Raw genomic sequence first — 17,603 nt, 5'->3', positions numbered from 1 at the left:
ACTTCCAGAAAGCCTTATCTCGAAACGCTAGAGCTTGTTGAGTGTTCGAGCCATTTTTGAGTATTTAGAGTTGTTTGAAGCTTGAAGGAAGATGTGGAAGCTTGGGTGTTCTTGAAGAAGCTAGTGGATCCAGAGATTTTGCTCCATTTCCAGTTTATATAAGGTAAAAAGCTTGAACCTTGACTTATCATTTGATAGATCTTCTTTAAGACATGGATCTTGCCATTTTTGGGACATTTCTAAGCCACCTTTGGGTTTGGATCATATTGTGGAGTGTTAGCTTCAGATCTGGAACCATTGAGGGTTCCCATGGCATAAACGTGCCAACTTTATGGCCATGGGAAGCCCATGCATCTTATAAACCCCATTTCATAGCCTTTTGAGCCAAAAACCCCATGCATGGACATCAAGTTGGTAGCTTTACGTATAAAATGGACCCTAGGAGGTCAGATCTATGGTTTGGATGCATTAAGACCCACTGAAATCGACTGTATAGTTTTGGACAAAAAGGGACTCGGCGAGTCGTCCGTGGGACTCGGCGAGTCAGGTCATATTTCCCATCAAATCCCTTTGTTGATGGACCAGATGCTAAGATAGCAGAACACTCAGTTTTCCAGGCTCATTAGGGACCTGGAAATCATGGAACTCGGCGAGTGTATGAGCGGACTCGGCGAGTTCAAGGCAATGTCCCAACCACATGAAGACAGACTCGATGAGTTCAAGGAGAACTCGGCGAGTCATAGACTAAACACCTTCATTCGGATGAAGATGGACTCGACGAGTTCAAGGATGAACTCGACGAGTCAGTTGAAGGAGGTCCCGATGTTCTGTTGAAGGAGAAATCGCCGAGCTCTTGCTAAACTCGACGAGTAGGGACGGGGTTGTAGCATCTTGTAGACGTGGGGACTCGACGAGTTGGTGGACCAACTCAGCGAGTCTAGTCGACCAGATGTTGACTTTGACCAAGGTTTTGACCTTGACTTTGACTTCGACTAGAATTGATCCTTGTAAGGGTTATGAGTATGAAATGGTAACTTAGAAAGGTTGTTGTGTAGGTATTAAGGAGTTGAGAAGAGTTGATTTCCATACCGAGGATAGTGCAGACACTACACGACATCGAGGTGAGTTACCTTCTAGTAGAAGTGGGTCTAAGGCCACAATGTCGGCCCACTGGTAGGAGTTGTTGTTAGATAATTGTCTTTGTGATAGTTATCTATGTTTGCTACTATCTGATATGTTTTACATGTTAGTATAGTATGATGTTATGTGATAGTAGTAGTAAGGGGAATAGTCCCCGGTTTTCGGTCGATAGGGCCGAAGGGGTAGTATAGTGCCCAGCCATGCTAGACAGTATGATTATGTTTGATATCATGTGGTAGTAGTACGGGGTGAAATAGTCCCTGTAACCGGTTGAGATAAACCGGGAGGGGTAGGTCGGACACCCTAGTATGTCTGACAGGGGTAGGTTAGGCACCCGGTATGCCTAGCAGGGTAGGTCGGGCACCCAAATATGCCTGACAGCATGTTTATTGTATGGTATGTGGTATGATGGGGAACTCACTAGCTTTGTGCTTACGGTTTTCAGTTTTGGTTTCAGGTACGTCTTCGTCGAAGGGGAAGGAGCCGGCACGGTAGCTGCGTATCGCACTCACATGATTTCCGCATTTTCAGATTCATGGGATTTGTACTCTGACATTATTACTACTGTGTGTTACGATTTTGAGACATGTGATTATGGTTTGATGACTTGAAACGATGATGATGTTGTTTTTCAGTGAATGATTTTATAAGTATTATATTTAAAACTAAAATTTTTGGTCTTAAAAATCGGGATGTTACATGTAGTGGGTGCATGCCTAATGCGTATCGTCGGTCGTCTCCTCTAGCCCATGCATGTAGTTGGGTTGCCCCGTGTGGAGGTGCATCCTGGATAGAGATAGATGTTAGCAACGAAGATTGTCCTTTCATGGGCAATATTTTCTTACTAGGAATGTTCTTCCAAAGAGGACCCCTATTGGGTGCTTACGTACCTAAAAGGAAGGAGGTGAAAGGGTCTCTTGTCTGTTCTCGATAGGGTAAGGTTCGCTACTGATCTCTCCAGCGCCTTCCTCCTCGTCTGACTTATCATCAGAATCCTCCCCCTCGCAATCCACCTCTTGGTATTCTTTAGGAGCCTCTTCTGGGTTCTCCTCATGAACCTCTTCTGTTTTGTCCTCGATCCATCTGTTGGCTACAATGGCAAGGTAGTTGGGGTCTTCGTTGTGAAATTCAACCATGATGTCTGTGAAAGAATAGAGGTATGATAAATACGTATAGGGCTTAAGTGTGTGGTTCTATGGTATCCTAAAATACTCATATAGTATTTTAAATGTTGCGTTTGATTCTGGGTACCTTAGTGTTGGTAAGTGTTAGACTCATTGTTCACTACGACTATTTCCCATCACATGCTAGTCAAACCTCGGATAAATATAGTTGATCAGGCTATATTTATTCAAGGTCTAATTACATATCCCAAGGCCTAACCGTAGTGTTCAACTCATCATACTATTTTTATTATGCTCTCGTTATGACACTACCCTAACTTGTATGTACTTATACTTTACTTAAAATATTATGATATTTTTAAAAATATATTTGTAGTCAGAGTGTTTTAGCCCCCATTGTATTTATAGTTGTATATCTTGTATGGTTTGATATACTAGTTCACTATAAACAATGCTCTGATACCAATCTGTCACACCCCAAACCAGAACGACGGAAACGTCTGGGGGGCGGATGGAGTGACTTCATGTACAGTATCATAACAGTTAAATATAAATGAAACATAGCAACACAAACATTCATACATTGAGATTTCAATTTTACATTTTTTACAAAACTATGTATGTTCAAACGTTAAATACAAATAACTAGAAAGTATAAAACATAGAACAGCGACACCGGCCCTCGAAATGGTTCGAATACCTGTTTACTGATTTCCTGAGAATACAAGTGATTTTGAAAAGTGTCAACAATTAAGTTGGTGAGTTCATAATCATTTTGTATGAGAAGGTTTTGTAACGGTTTTGTGTAAAAATGGTTTTGCATACTTCTAGAAAATCCGATATTTTCTTTAAAAATGAGTTGTACGTCTTATACCCAAGACTAAAATGTATGTATTTCCTTTGTATCTTTTCCTTGTAAAATGACAATGTATGTTTCCTGAAAATCCAATATTTTCGTAAATATTAATTGTAGTCTTAAACCCTAATGCCAAAGATGTAAGTAATACTGTGCTGAAAAGTAGTATCGTTATCTGCAAATAAAACTACTTGAATGTATGTTAACCTTGTTGTAAGTCTCAAACCCAAATCTGAAATGTAAGTGATGCGATAATGGGAAATAGTTTTTGTAAGATTTATCATTTTGTGAAAACTATTTTAGTGTACACTAGCCCATAAACCCAATGTTTTGTCAATACTCTAATGTGAGTTATTATAACCATACTAATGCGACTAGTTGCCTGAATGACGCGCTTCGGACGTCGGAACTATTTACGACATTTGTCACCCCAGACATACTGGTCTAACTGTAGCTAACAGTTTAGGTGCGGGGTTGTCAAACCCGTATAGATCTATACACAAGTGTCATGCTCTCTCTCATATAGACTCTGGTTATAATGCAGGTCTTAGTTGTGTACTCTGGTAGGTACGGTGTATCCTAAAGTCTCACAAGTCTGTATCAACTAGTTTACGTCTATTGTACTAAAAAGTCGTTACCTTGTAAACATAGTAATTATACCTTTAAATAATTATAGGTTTCTCATGAATGATAGTAAAATGTTTGTGGCTCCCAAACTATACCAATTATAATTTATCATGTTTATTGTTGAAAACTATTTTTATAATCCTTTATAAAAATATATAGTTATTATCTTGTGCCCAAAATATATAGTCAACATAATGTTTTTGGGTTGTAACCCACCAAAGTGGTAAAAAGGACTACAAAATACCCCTTTTTGTTAGAAAACTATCCTTTAGTAAAAGGTTTCCAAAAGAAAAACTTTATAGTTTTGTATAACTTTTCTCATGATTTTTATAACATAGATGTAGCTTTGTTTTTGTTAGTTATGGTTTGATCAACTTCCTTGGAAATATTATTATCCTAAAGGTTTTTAACACATAACAATAAGTGTAAACATAATGAAACTAATATATTTGTGTGAAAAACACTAGATTAGTGAGATAAACTTACCAAAATATAAGAACATTTACTTGGAAGATTTGAACTCTTTTGAAGCCTAGAATTGTTTCTTGGGAGAAAAGGGAAATTTATTTAAAGTAGGATGGAAAATGGTGGGATTTGTGGATACTTCCCGCCGTGTTTAAAGGAGGAAAAGGTGAAGTGAAGTTTTGCCTAGTTAACTGTTAGATATTGGCATAGATACATGTTGGCTAAAGGCTCGGAAGTTTGTTGGGTATTAATTTGCATTGGAAAAGGATTAAAATATCATTTCATAAAGTCAAACCGTATATTTTCCTTCCCTAAACCGAAATCACTTAGGAAAAGGAATCAAATGGGTGTTTTCGGCCATACATGACCGAAATCACCTTGTTCCCTTGGTGATTTCGGTCCAACACCTCCAGTAAGTGTTGTTTTCAGCCTTAATGGATCCCTAGTATGTGTTTTCGGCCTTAGTGGGCTTGTATTGTGTTGATTTCGGTCCTCGTGTTTCCTATACATTGTGATTTCGGTCTTGATGTTTCCTAATCATTAAATGGGTGGGGTCCTATGCTTAAGATTATTAGGCAAGGTATTAATTCATGATATATGTTTCAACTATTTGATTTGTTTTGACTTGTTGTAGTTTGTTCACTTTCAAGAACTTGTTATAAATATGATTTCCAAGGTATATATATATATATATATATATATATATATATATATATATATATATACTTATATCTATATATATATATATATATATATATATATATATATATATATATATATATATATATATATATGTATATATATATATAAGTATATACATATCTAAGTATATACATATACTTATATACATATCTATACAACAAATGCCCTTATGGCTTTCAAGAGTTTATTGCAACAAGGTTACATTGTGAATTCACTTGTACATGGTTACAATTTAGACCTTGCTTGATCCAAAATTTTCGGGTTGTCACACCTAAGCCCTAAGTCATACTATATAATCCTTATGACCTAATCCCTAAATGCTAAGCCATAAGGCATAAGCCTTATGTCATATGACCTAATCATAATCCTCATGCCATAAGCCTTTAATCCTTAAGCCATAATATCCAAGCCATATGCCCTACGCTATACGTCATAAGCCTTAATCCATAACATATAGGCCATAAGGCCTAAGCCCTAATACATAAGCCATAAGCCGTAATACCTAAGCTATGAGCCTTAAGTCATAAATCATAAGTCATAACTCATTACCCATTTGGCCTGCCCTAGGCTAACCTAAATCATAAGTCATAATACATAAGCCATAATACATAATCCATAAACCCTAACTTATATGCATTAAGCCATACATCATAAGTCATAAGCCATAACCTATAATCTTTAAGCCATAAGCCCTATGACATAAACCATAAGTCATAATTCATAATCCATAAGCATGGGGCATTAGCCTGAAGTTATAATTTATAGGAAGTTACATCGCCTCACTAATGGACCTCTCTGGGTCACTTTCTCTCTCGCTTCTCACTGGCATAATCTTGCTGCTTGATTATAATCGTATTGCTTCATGCTCATCGGTCACACACACACACACACACACACACACACATATATATATATATATATATATATATATATATATATATATAATATTAATTTTAATAATAAAACCTTATTTAAACCATTTTAGGTGGTTAATTTAAAATCCATTCAAACAAAATGTTAAGCATAAGGCATCAGCTACCCCCAAATTCATTTTCCCGCTATAATCGACAGCATACACCACCACCAATTGGGCGTGTGTGTTCGCTAAATTCAGTAGGAAAAAGATAGGAGATATGAGATTAAGAGAAGAGGGGGTGAGGAAACAGAAGAAATCAAGAGAGAAAGAGATAGATTTAGAAGGAGAAAGAACAAGATCGGTGAAGGTAGGAGGCAGCGCCCACCGGCACTACTGCGGAGGTCGACCCACAACGACAGAAGACTAACGACCGCAACTTGAAGTTGTGGTGGTGGCCGAAATCGTGCCTTCATCTGTGGTTTTCCCTATACTATTGCTCATCCTTGCTCTGTCTTACGCTGCTCTGCTCCACTCTAACTTGTCTTCCCTCCACATCAGATATTGTATGTTCTTTATTGATTATTTTATTTGCTAACTTCTCGCTAGACCCAATATTACAAGTTTTCTTATACCCAGAGGCTTTAGCATCAATGCTTGTTGGAGTCAATTGGTGGAAATTAACATTTTCGAGCCCTAAAATTTGCAATAGTCGATCCCCAATTCATTCTCCAACCCAATAGATATGTCGCAGTGTATATTTCTTCTTTCCGATACCAGGTATGCCAAATTTCTTTTTTTTTTTTCTTGTAATTTTTTTGAGGTTAAAGATAGTTTTAGTTTTGTTTGTTGATTAAAATTGACGATTGCAATCTACAATTTCATTACCAGAAGTGATTCTGGAGAAACACCTAACTAGCATAATGTTGATCGATCAATCTGTTTAATGGTTCTATACTTTCTTTTGTTAAATCAATTATTCGTATTTTATATAATGGTTACCAACTAAAAGTTCATCTTTTAATGAAAGCAAGATTATAAATTTGATGCAGGTCTTAAAAGATGCATGAAATACTTTGTGTTTGGCTCTCGAGGGTTCAAAAAAGGATAGTTACTTCCATAAAAGAGAAGAAAATGTTTCTTGAAAGTATGCTTGAAACTTTGCTTTAGTGTGCATGCTACTAACTACTCTGTATGGTGTTTCGGCCCCAAATTGACAATATTACCCTTATTATTTCTTTTATTTTAAAAAATTGGTGTTTAGATATAATTATAAGATTTTAGTATATGTTTCTATCCTTTTCATTGTACTGCTTCCAGCATGTTGTTTCCGGCTCATATTTAATACAATTTATCTACTTAGTCATTCAATTTTTCATTGTTTTTTTGAACTTTGTGATCAGAAGTTGAAAATGGGTATTTTAAAGTTGATTGCTACTATTGATATTCCTTATGGGAAATTGTTTTGGTTTGGATTTTCAGCTCTAAAATTGAATATAATAAGAAAACTGGGATAATTTTAATGCAAAGGGTCAATATAGTCTTTTACATTTTTTGGGGTTCTGGATGTAGAAATTGGTACAGACCGTAGTAACAATTTATGTCCCTTTCTAGAGGGTATTTTGGTCGACTTAAAGGAGCCCTTCACATGAAACTTTAACCATTTGTTTTGTCCATGTTGACATCACTCCAACTATTATATGACCAAAATAGGTCCCAAAACTCATTTGATGTAGGTAATTCCAACAGTCTTCGAATGAAAAGCATAACATTTTTTTTTCAAAAACCGTCCCAAAGTCTACTAATAAGTTATGTAGTTTGGTTTTGAGTCAATGGCTCTATATAAGTCAAATGGTTGACTAGTCAACAAATGGTATTTTAGTGAAGACTATTCTTTAAATTTATACACAAACTAGTACAAAAATAATGACCATTACATAATTATAGTCACACATTCAATGACCATACAATAATAATACAGATCAGACATTATGTTTCTTCTAAATAGATTTATTTATAGACTCGCATAATAATTGTAAACATAACCAAATGCAACTAATACTCATAATATTATTTTTTCAAACCTAATTCATCATATTTTGTGTCACAACTAGGAATTCTAAGGTTTTTGTAAACATTAACAAGAGTAACATTTGTGACTAAAACTTGGAAGTATGCATGATGTTTATTTAATAACAACAAAATTTCATCAAACACTCTATACAAACACTTCAAATGGTCAACAAAAGATTGGAAACCCTAAAAATCCCGGTTTAAGTTCGTTATGGACTAGGATTTTCTTATTGGGCCTAATGGACCAATAAGCTTCCAATTTGACTATTTTGGGCTTAGGACCCTTAAATGGGCCCGAATTGGACCCACTTTCATGAAACTTAACATTTTAGGCCATAATGGATCCAAAAGGAATTGGTTTACCTAAATGGGCCTTATTGGGCCATATCAAACCTAATAAACTTCAATGGGCCGTGAAACCCATTCTTTCATTCCAATTGGGCCGTAAACTCTCCTAAGGGCCCAATGGGCCGAAAACCTACTTAACGGACTTTATGTTTTCGAGCAAGACCAAGAATGAGCCCAAACTAGTTCCTTTTTTCTTCCTTGGCCCAAATTTCGGCCCATGTGTTAAAAAAAAGAGAAATGGATGATTAATCCTAATCTTGCCACCTCAGATTTATTTAGAGGGTAACTAGGTATTAATTAACATACAACTATGCAAGACTCATGTTCCCATGCACTCATTTCTCTCCTCTCTCCTCTCTTATTCACGGCCGAAGGAAGGAACACACACACACAAACCATTTCAAAACACTCTATAAGTATAACACATTCAAGAACACCTCTCCCCTCTTATCAAGAATTTTTTAGAACTAGAAGCATTTCAAGGAGGTTTCAACCAAAAATCACATCAAGTTGCACTCTAGTGGTAAGATCTCACAAATCTAAGTAGCATACTTTCTTTTGAACTCATTCATCCTCCTTACCACCCTAATTTGGTGATCATGCCCTCTAGTGAATCCATCCAAGTTCGAAATCCACTCAAGGTGTTGCTAGGACCAAAAATCTTCTTCACATCTTCTTTAAAACCGAAACAACTAAGCAAGGTGAGTTCATACCCCCTTGTTTTCGGTTTTTACTTGTTTTTGGGGGAGAATACAAGTATTATGTGATGATCTATGTGTGTTTGCATGTTATGTGTGATTTCTTTAGTTTTTTGTTGTGATAATATGTAATGCTTGTGATATTTCGAGATCTATAGCAAAAAGGGTGAAAGAATCATAAACAAAAACATAATAAACAACACACATCATAGATCTAAGGGTCCTTAAGTTTAAAAAGTGAAAAACAAAGCCAAAGAACTTTACAAGTGTCATTTTTACAAAAATTACAAAGTTTGGGTGTAAATTGATAATTATCGGTTTTATGAGGGTTATAAGGTATTTATTTGTATAAAAGCTGATTTTTATGAAAATAATACTTTTCAAAGGGTCAAAAACATAAATTTTAGCTTATTGGGCTTTAAATTGGGCCTCACGAGTTTTGGGCCCAAGGTTGCGAAAAAAATGAAGTTTTGAGGGGCTGAAATGTAAAACTTATCAAACTATGAGTGTAAAACATAAATAAACTATTTCAGGGGTTGAAAATGATTTTATTACCAAATTGGACTAAAAAAGCAAAGTTTTTTATTTTGGGGTCAAAATTGTAAAACTTACGGAAATTGGGCCGAAAATGTACACTTTTTACAAATAAAGGCTGGAAATGACAAATGCAATAGTTTTGGACTAAAATTACTATTCAAATAAAGTTTGGGTGGAAAATGTCAAGAAAAATGGTTTAAGGACCAAAATGTCAATTTTCATAAAAAGGGACTAAAAGTGCCATTTTTATAGAAAAAGGGTCCACAATGGTCAATCTAAATGTTTTTGGGCCACATAAACAATTATAAATGTTTGGGTTAAAAAATATCAAGTTTATAACGCATGGCTTTAAATATATATATATATATATATATATATATATATATATATATATATATATATATATATATATATATATATATATATATATATATATATAACGAAAAGCTTCGTTGTATATCAAGCGTTAAGATATTTTTTTTTTACATTGCAAATGAACATTTAGCATACAACAAATACCAACAATACAAGCTTAAACTCGATAAAACATAAGTGATTTAGTGACTGGATCCAAATACCTTCTGTTCGTGCTATTGGGCCTTTGTGACCCAATATCATGATTATTGGGCCTAATATAATTACACATGTTTATTGGGCCTCAGGTGACCCAATTACATGTCTAATGGACCCTCAATGGCTTTTACATGTTATTGGGCCGAAGTGGCCCATTTGCATTGCTAGTAAGGTCCGAATCAATCATATGCGTGATGGGCTAACGTGTTCGTCGCACACCCGACAGCCTATAACAACATACGTGTTTAGTGGGTCTCCATAGTCCTCTTCTCTTTGTCTGTTAGGCTTACCTTTTATTCAAGTAAACATAAATCAGGTTGTTAAACAAGGTTATTCAATTTCATTTGGATTGAGTGAGTAATAACGGGCAACACCAATAAGTGTCGGTCGGAGTCTGTAGTTATAATCAAAGTCTCCTGGAGGGAGAGTGAGAGTTTGTGTATAGATCTATACGGGGGTGACTCCCCCACACCTAAGTTGTTCGCTACAGTTAGACTCGGTCAGTCTAGGGTGACAAAATCTTAATTCAATACCGGCATTCGCTAGAATGCCAAGACAGACGAAATAGTCATTATTATGCATGGTTATAACGACTCACATAGAGATCCAATACCATCTAAGTAATCATGGGAAATCATATTCATTCATTGTGACGATACAATAATACAAAACGATCATACTATTTATATCGGAAAACATCGGGTTTTCCGAGGGAACAACATTATTCACTTTTTCTTTTGATAACTATAACACAAGAATTCATTATGAGAAATATACTACTTTTACACGTTTTGAAATCATTCACGCATACACTTATGGATCATCACACCTATTTCGTAAACAATTGTCGTTTCAGAAAATATCGGATTTTCTGGGTTTTACAAACTACACAAAACATTTTCATATCAAACCTGCTGATGAACTCACCAACATTATATATGTTGACCGTTTTCAAAACAACTTGTGTTCTCAGGTAACCGTTAGAATGAAGAATTATCAAGCATGTGTCTGAATGTCTTTTATATGATGTCATTTGATAAACAATTTATTTTTGGGATTATGTAATGTAAACAATGTACTGGATGTGAACGATGACAGTTGTAATGTATTAATGCATGGTGATGTTTATGTTATGCTTCATGTATATTCATTGTGATGATATTTCAATTTAAGTCACACGAGCCCTCAGACGTTTCCGCTGTCTGGTTCGGGGTGTGACATTTTGTGTAACACCCTGTTTATTTATTAGATAAATAAATAAATTAATGAATGACTTGTAGCCCTAAAATTAATAATTATATAGCAAGGTGTTGGTTTTGGGAAGCTAAATGTCATAAGTTGGATTATTCGGGGGTCAAAGTAATAATTCAAGATTTATTTTGTAAAGATTTTAGAAGGCGGGGGTTAAAGTGTAAGATTTCGGACTTAATTTTTAGTTATATCGAAGACATGGGCTGCTTGGTAATAATTGGGACTCAATATGAAAGAAATGATGGAAGCAAGGGATAAAATGTAAATTTTGGAGTTATAATGTAAAGATTTATGGAATCGGGGGTTAAAAGGTAAATATGGACTAAGTTTGAAAGAAAATGGGAGGGGAGGGGCCAAAGGTGGCATTATGGGATAAGTTTAATAAGGTGGTCGGGTATATAGTCCACCGAGTAACCCTAACCCTAGTTGGGATGTCCAGCCGCCACCTCTACTCTCGCGAATTCCGGCGCCGCACCATCACCACCGATTGAAGTCACCACCGCCGCCGACGTAACCGAAGACCACCAGAAGCGTCGTCGTCGCCTCACTGCTGACGAGGAGGGGGAAGTCGGTTTCCCGACGTGATGCTCGGAGGGTCGGAGTACGCTCGCTGTGGTTGATGTTATCCCCTCCTCCGTGTTCTCCCGTAGCTGCAGCAGTTTACGACTGCCGTCGGTCATCACCAAGGGCTCGTCACGACCGGGATGCATCCGGCCAGTTCTGGCCATCAGGAGGAAAACACCGGTACCGGTGAAGTCTCATTCGCACCTTCCCCATCCTGACGCTGCTGCTCCACCGCTGTTCTCCGGGGATGTTCGTGTGGTAGAATGTTTCTCGGCTGGGAACCAAAAGAACCGCCGCCACCACCATGAGGTGGTGGCTGTTATGGTAAGATATTGATATTGCCGCCGTACGCCACCGGAAGGGGTGGCTGGATGCTTGAAAAACGAAGCATGGGTGGAGGTGGTTGTAGTTCCGTTAGCAGCAGGTGTGTTTGGGTGTTTTGTTTAGTTGGAGTTCACGGAAAAGCCACCGCCACCACCGTGAGGTGGTGGCTGCCACCATCTGCCGCCGTCGGCCACCACAAGGTGGTTGTGTGTGTGTGTGTGTTTATTTCCCTTTTAGTGTGTTTATTTTTGAGTTGTAAATGTAATTTGGAAATGAAATAATAAAAGAAATTGAAAACCACCACCTTAGGGTGGTGGCTGCCGCCACCAGTCGCTGTGTCGGGTGGCGGTGTGCCTCGTTGTATGGTGACTCGTTTGTGATGTTTGGACCAGGGACATAAACCCTAATGGGCCAAATGAAGCCTTAATTGACATTAAAGCCCAAACATGCGTCTAATGGGCTTAATGGACCCTAATGGATCTAAGGACTTAGCTAATGGGCCTATTGGGCTAAGATGGGTTGGAAACCCTAATTAGGGTTTGGAAAACCCTAATTAGGGTTTGGAAAACCCTAATGCCATGAAACCCTAATTTGGGATTTATCAGGATCGCATCGGGATTAATTAATGAACTTAGAATATTAATTAATAATCATTTGCAATTAACCTAAGTCAACATTGGACTTAATGGATTAAGTCCTTAATGGGTTAAGTAGGAACACTTAACCCTAATCGTCATTTTATGTGAAACCCTAATTTCACTTGGGTTTATTGTTGGGCCTCTTTATTGGGCCTTGATGACTGGGTTATTAATGGGCCATCCAAAGTCAAGCATTTGGACTAAAATAATTTAATGGGCCTAGGGTAAGGCCCATGTAAGGGGTTTGGGCCCAATTAGGAAAAATAGGCCATAGATGGGCCATAGTTTGGGCCTTTATGATTATGTGATATTCGGCTATTAGAATATTGAATGTTGGACTGGATTAAATGGTTGGGCCTTATGGTAAGACCTTATATAGGTTTGGGCCCAATTTGGAAAATTGGGCCATATGTTAGGCTTTGACTCATAGTTGACTTTGGGTCCTATGGATTGGGCCTTGTGCTTGCATAAAGCCAAGCTTGGGGTAATGTAGTAATTATCCAAAGTATGTACTCATGGTTATGTAGTGGAACCCAATTATTAATTGGGTGTTATTTTGGTGTTAACAGTTCGGGAATCTGTCATCCAGCAGCTGGGGTTGAGTCTGCGGGACTTCAGCAGTGTGGCATTGTATCTACGGAAGCACTGTGAGGTGAGTTACCTTCTAGTAGCGATGGGTCTACAGCCACAATGTTGGCCCACTAGTAGGAGTTGTATGTCAGATGATTGTCTCTATGATATTCATCTATGTTTGCTGCTACTTGTTATGTTTTATGTGCTAGCATGTTATGATGTTATGTGATAGTGGTAGTAGGGGGTGAAATAGTCCCCGGTTACCGGTCGATAGGACCGAAGGCGTAGTTTAGTACCCATTCATGCTAGCCAGATTATGATATATGTGATATGATATTATGTGGTAGTAGTAGGGGGTGAAATAGTCCCCGGTTACCAGTCGACAGGACCGAAGGGGTAGGCCAGCACCCAGATATGCTAGGCAGTATGTGATGTATGTTTATATGCTAGGGTTTTATGTGGTAGTGGTAGGGGTGAAATAGTCCCCGGTTACCGGTTGAAAGATACCGAAGGGGAGGCCAGGACCCGGTTACCGGTTGAAAGATACCGAAGGGGTAGGCCAGCACCCAGATATGCTAGGCAGTCACCGGTCGAGAGGACCGATGGGGTAGGCTAGCACCCAGATATGCTAGGCAAGGTCACCGGTCGAGAGGGCCGAAGGGGTAGGTCGGGCACCCAGATATGTCTGGCAGTATGTATGTTATATGATTGTATGGTATGTGGTATGATGGGGGAACTCACTAAGCTTCGTGCTTACGGTTTACAGTTTTGCTTTCAGGTACTCGTTTTCAAAGGAAAGGAGTCGGTTTGATCGCAGCGCATCACACTATGTTTTCCGCACATGAGGTCTTTGGGATTACACTCCGATATGGTTTTATGATAATATGTTTTGATTATTGACACTTTGGTTTTGACATGAGATATTAATATGAATGTTTTTATACTGATGGTTTTATATAATAACTTAATTAAAACGAAATTTTTGGTCTTGAATTTTGGGATGTTACAAGTTGGTATCAGACCCTTGGTTTGAGGGATTCGGACACACTCTCGGGTGTGTCTGAACTCAAACTAAGGACTTGGTATGAAAATTTTCAAAAGTAAAACTATTTTATAAAAAGGAGTTTGAAAAGAATTTGAAAAGAGAAAAGAACTTTGAAAAGAACAAGGTATGTGATGCGTGCAATCAGCCGAGCTCAAGTAAGTTTTCCCAAGATACCCATACATGTTATGTTATGATATGATATGATATGATTATGAGAACTGCATGCTAGATTAGGGCTAGGGATCTAGGAGGATGCCTTATATGCCTATTGTATGTGCTTGTAGACTTGCATGCTAGTACTAATAAGTCAGTAATAGGATAGCCTGTTTAGGTTATTCTTGATTGTATGAGCCTTTGAATTGCATCTACAGATTCCTGATTAGAGGATAGAATGATTTGATTGGAATATGATGTTTAGATTTTCCGTTGTCTGAATGTTGTTTGCTTTGTGCTTTGTGGGACTCTTAGTGATGTGAGTTAGCTACTAAGTGAATATGCTAAGTCACATGGGACACAGGCCGGATAATCTCAGAGTGGTGGACTTGACCCTATTGCGCAGCTCTTGTCTCAGTCCAACCGTTCTAGGGATGGGTCTTTTACTCGAAGGATTATCTGATCTCTGTTGCATGTGGCTATATTCATGAGGTAGCTAGTTGACATTAGTGGGAAGTCTTTCAGCAGCTGAGGATTGGGTGAGTACGGGAACCTAGGAAAGCCTAGGATATGTTTCAGTGGGTTAGTAGTGAGGCTCAGTGAGACTTGGGTGTACCAGTTGAGGAAGTGACTTGGAGGATCCGGAAGGATTGCTGAGGAAAGTATGGATAGGTGTGGAAGGTAGTATCGGGCCCGTACTACTGAAAGCACAGGATCCATACTCGAATCAGTGAGAGTCTTGGAGAATCTGAGGAACTTTGGAGAGGAGTTAGTGACCCGGTTTGGGGACAGAGGATGTTCTAGTTGTTGCAGCTTAGCCTGTGACATCCCCATTTTCACGGCCAGAAAAGACCGATTTTGTTTATGCTTTATAAAAATCAGAGTACCCCATTTTCACGGCCAGAGTACCTCATAATAATAGCCCAAATAATTATTCTAAGGACCTAATAACATTACTATAATTATTTAAAAGTTATATTAAAAATTGCATAGGCGTAGCTCACTTACAGCGGGTTTTATTAAAAACCGGGCTTCGCTTGGAGCAGCTTTTCCGAAACCCAAAGACCCTTTTTCTCGGGACTCCGGGAGCCTCGGGGCTTACTTCGGGTGCTAGGGGTTCACTTAGGCTTAGTGGAGGGTTAAAACCCTTAGAGAGAGAAAGATTGTAGAGAGAGAAATGGAATTGGTGTGAAAAATCCGGAAAAGTTCGCATCTATTTATAGGAGGCGAAGCCTCTCGGAACGCTGGGCGTTCAGCAGCTACGCGCCGCGTAGCTTCGGATAAGGCTCACAGGTGGCGAGCGTTCGGTGGTGCGACGTGGCTTAAGCTGGAACGAGGGAAGGCTCGCGTATGCAGCGCATTCGGAAGAGGCTACGCTAGGCGTAATGCGAGGGCTACGTGGCATGATCCGAAGCGTGTTTCTTCATCCGCGATGGGTGGCCCAGATGCTGCCACGTCACCACCTCCTCACCAGGGTTCGCAAATTCGACTATAAACTTTAAAAATTCATAACTTTCGCGTACTAGCTCCGTTTTCGACCTTCTTTATATCCACGCGTAGGTGGGAACGTACTCTACAACTTTCGTTTAGACTTCATCGGCTAATTTTGACTTTATTTTAAAAGTTATATTATTAACAGGCCGGGATAGGATTGGTCCGTTAAAAATTCATAACTTCTTCATCCGTCGTCCGTTTTCGTCTGTCTTTTTATCGTTACGCTACAAATAACGAGATCTTCGATTCTCGTTTAGGTTGTGTCGGCTAAAACCGCTCGTTCTAATATTCGAACTTCGGGTTGTACACTGCTAAGCCGAAACTTCGAAAAATCATAACTTCCTCATACGAAGTCAGATTTGGGCGTTCTTTTTATGGACGCTCTCGGTTTAACATTTTCTACGACTTTCGTTTAGATCGGTAAGGCTAAAACTCGCTTTATCGTAAATTCACTATTTACGCTTCCCGGTGCTGTGCCGGTTTTGCCGTAAAACTTCGACGGGTCATAACTTCTTCGTTATAACTCGGATTTCGGCGTTCTTTATATGTACGGAAACCTTGAGACATATTCTACAACTTGGTTAAGATTATTTATTCTAAATAATCTTTTGTCGAAAAGTCATTTTCGACCCCTATTATCTCTAAATTGATTAGCCCGGATCTACGGGTGTTACAATTATCTCCCCCTTACGATGATTACGTCCCGGAATCATCAACGAAACAGGGCTCACATGATGACTCCATACGTTATCTCTTCATCCTAAGTAATAACCATAACTTTGATGTTTCTTCTAGTATCTAACTCTTAGACTCCTTGACTACAGGCGGTGCTCGATCTTGCACCTGCTCCCTATCTCTCATTAGACTCCAAATTATGACATTCAAGTCACAAATTCGATTCTTACTGGAGACTCCTTCTTCTTCTTGACAAACTTAAGAATAAATTCTTTGATTTCTATAATAGATTGACGTGCCTCGTTCTAACGACCTCTCGTCGTATGTTGCAACACTTAGACTCAGGTCTCTTAGAGTCAAATTCCAGAACAGACTATACCTTCCTTCATGTTCTTATGTGATTTAATCACGTCGTAGCACTTCTAACTATAAGTTTCTTACTTTAACAACGATCACAATCGCTTTGACTATCTTCAATCTTCTGGCTTAAGTCGGATGATACATCAAACTTGGCTCTCTGAACCACGTAACATACTCAGCGTAGTCGGACTCAATTTGGTATGACCACTAGGGTCGGAATAACAATCATCTTCTTAGTCATTACCGAAATGATGGTAACGACATACTTGAATAAAACGAAATCAATTACCAGCTTCTTTGTAACCTTGTGACTTTCCCTGATCCAAGCGTGAGTCCTGTGCTTCCGGTAGTATATGCATCTACTACCTTTCGCACCTACTCATACTCGTCCCAAGCATTGTCTCGCAGTTTTCCAAGTCACCATGCAGAAATCACATAACAGTTTAACACATCAGATAACCAAACGAAGGTTTTATTATTTCTTGAAACTATTACATAGGTGTTCAAGTTCATCCTATACTATGCCTCTA

The sequence above is a fragment of the Lactuca virosa genome, chromosome 6 (genome assembly GCF_052849685.1).
Source record: "Lactuca virosa cultivar CGN04683 chromosome 6, Lactuca_virosa_CGN04683_v6, whole genome shotgun sequence".
Classification (NCBI taxonomy): domain Eukaryota; kingdom Viridiplantae; phylum Streptophyta; class Magnoliopsida; order Asterales; family Asteraceae; genus Lactuca; species Lactuca virosa.
Note: the sequence above shows the minus strand (reverse complement) of the source record.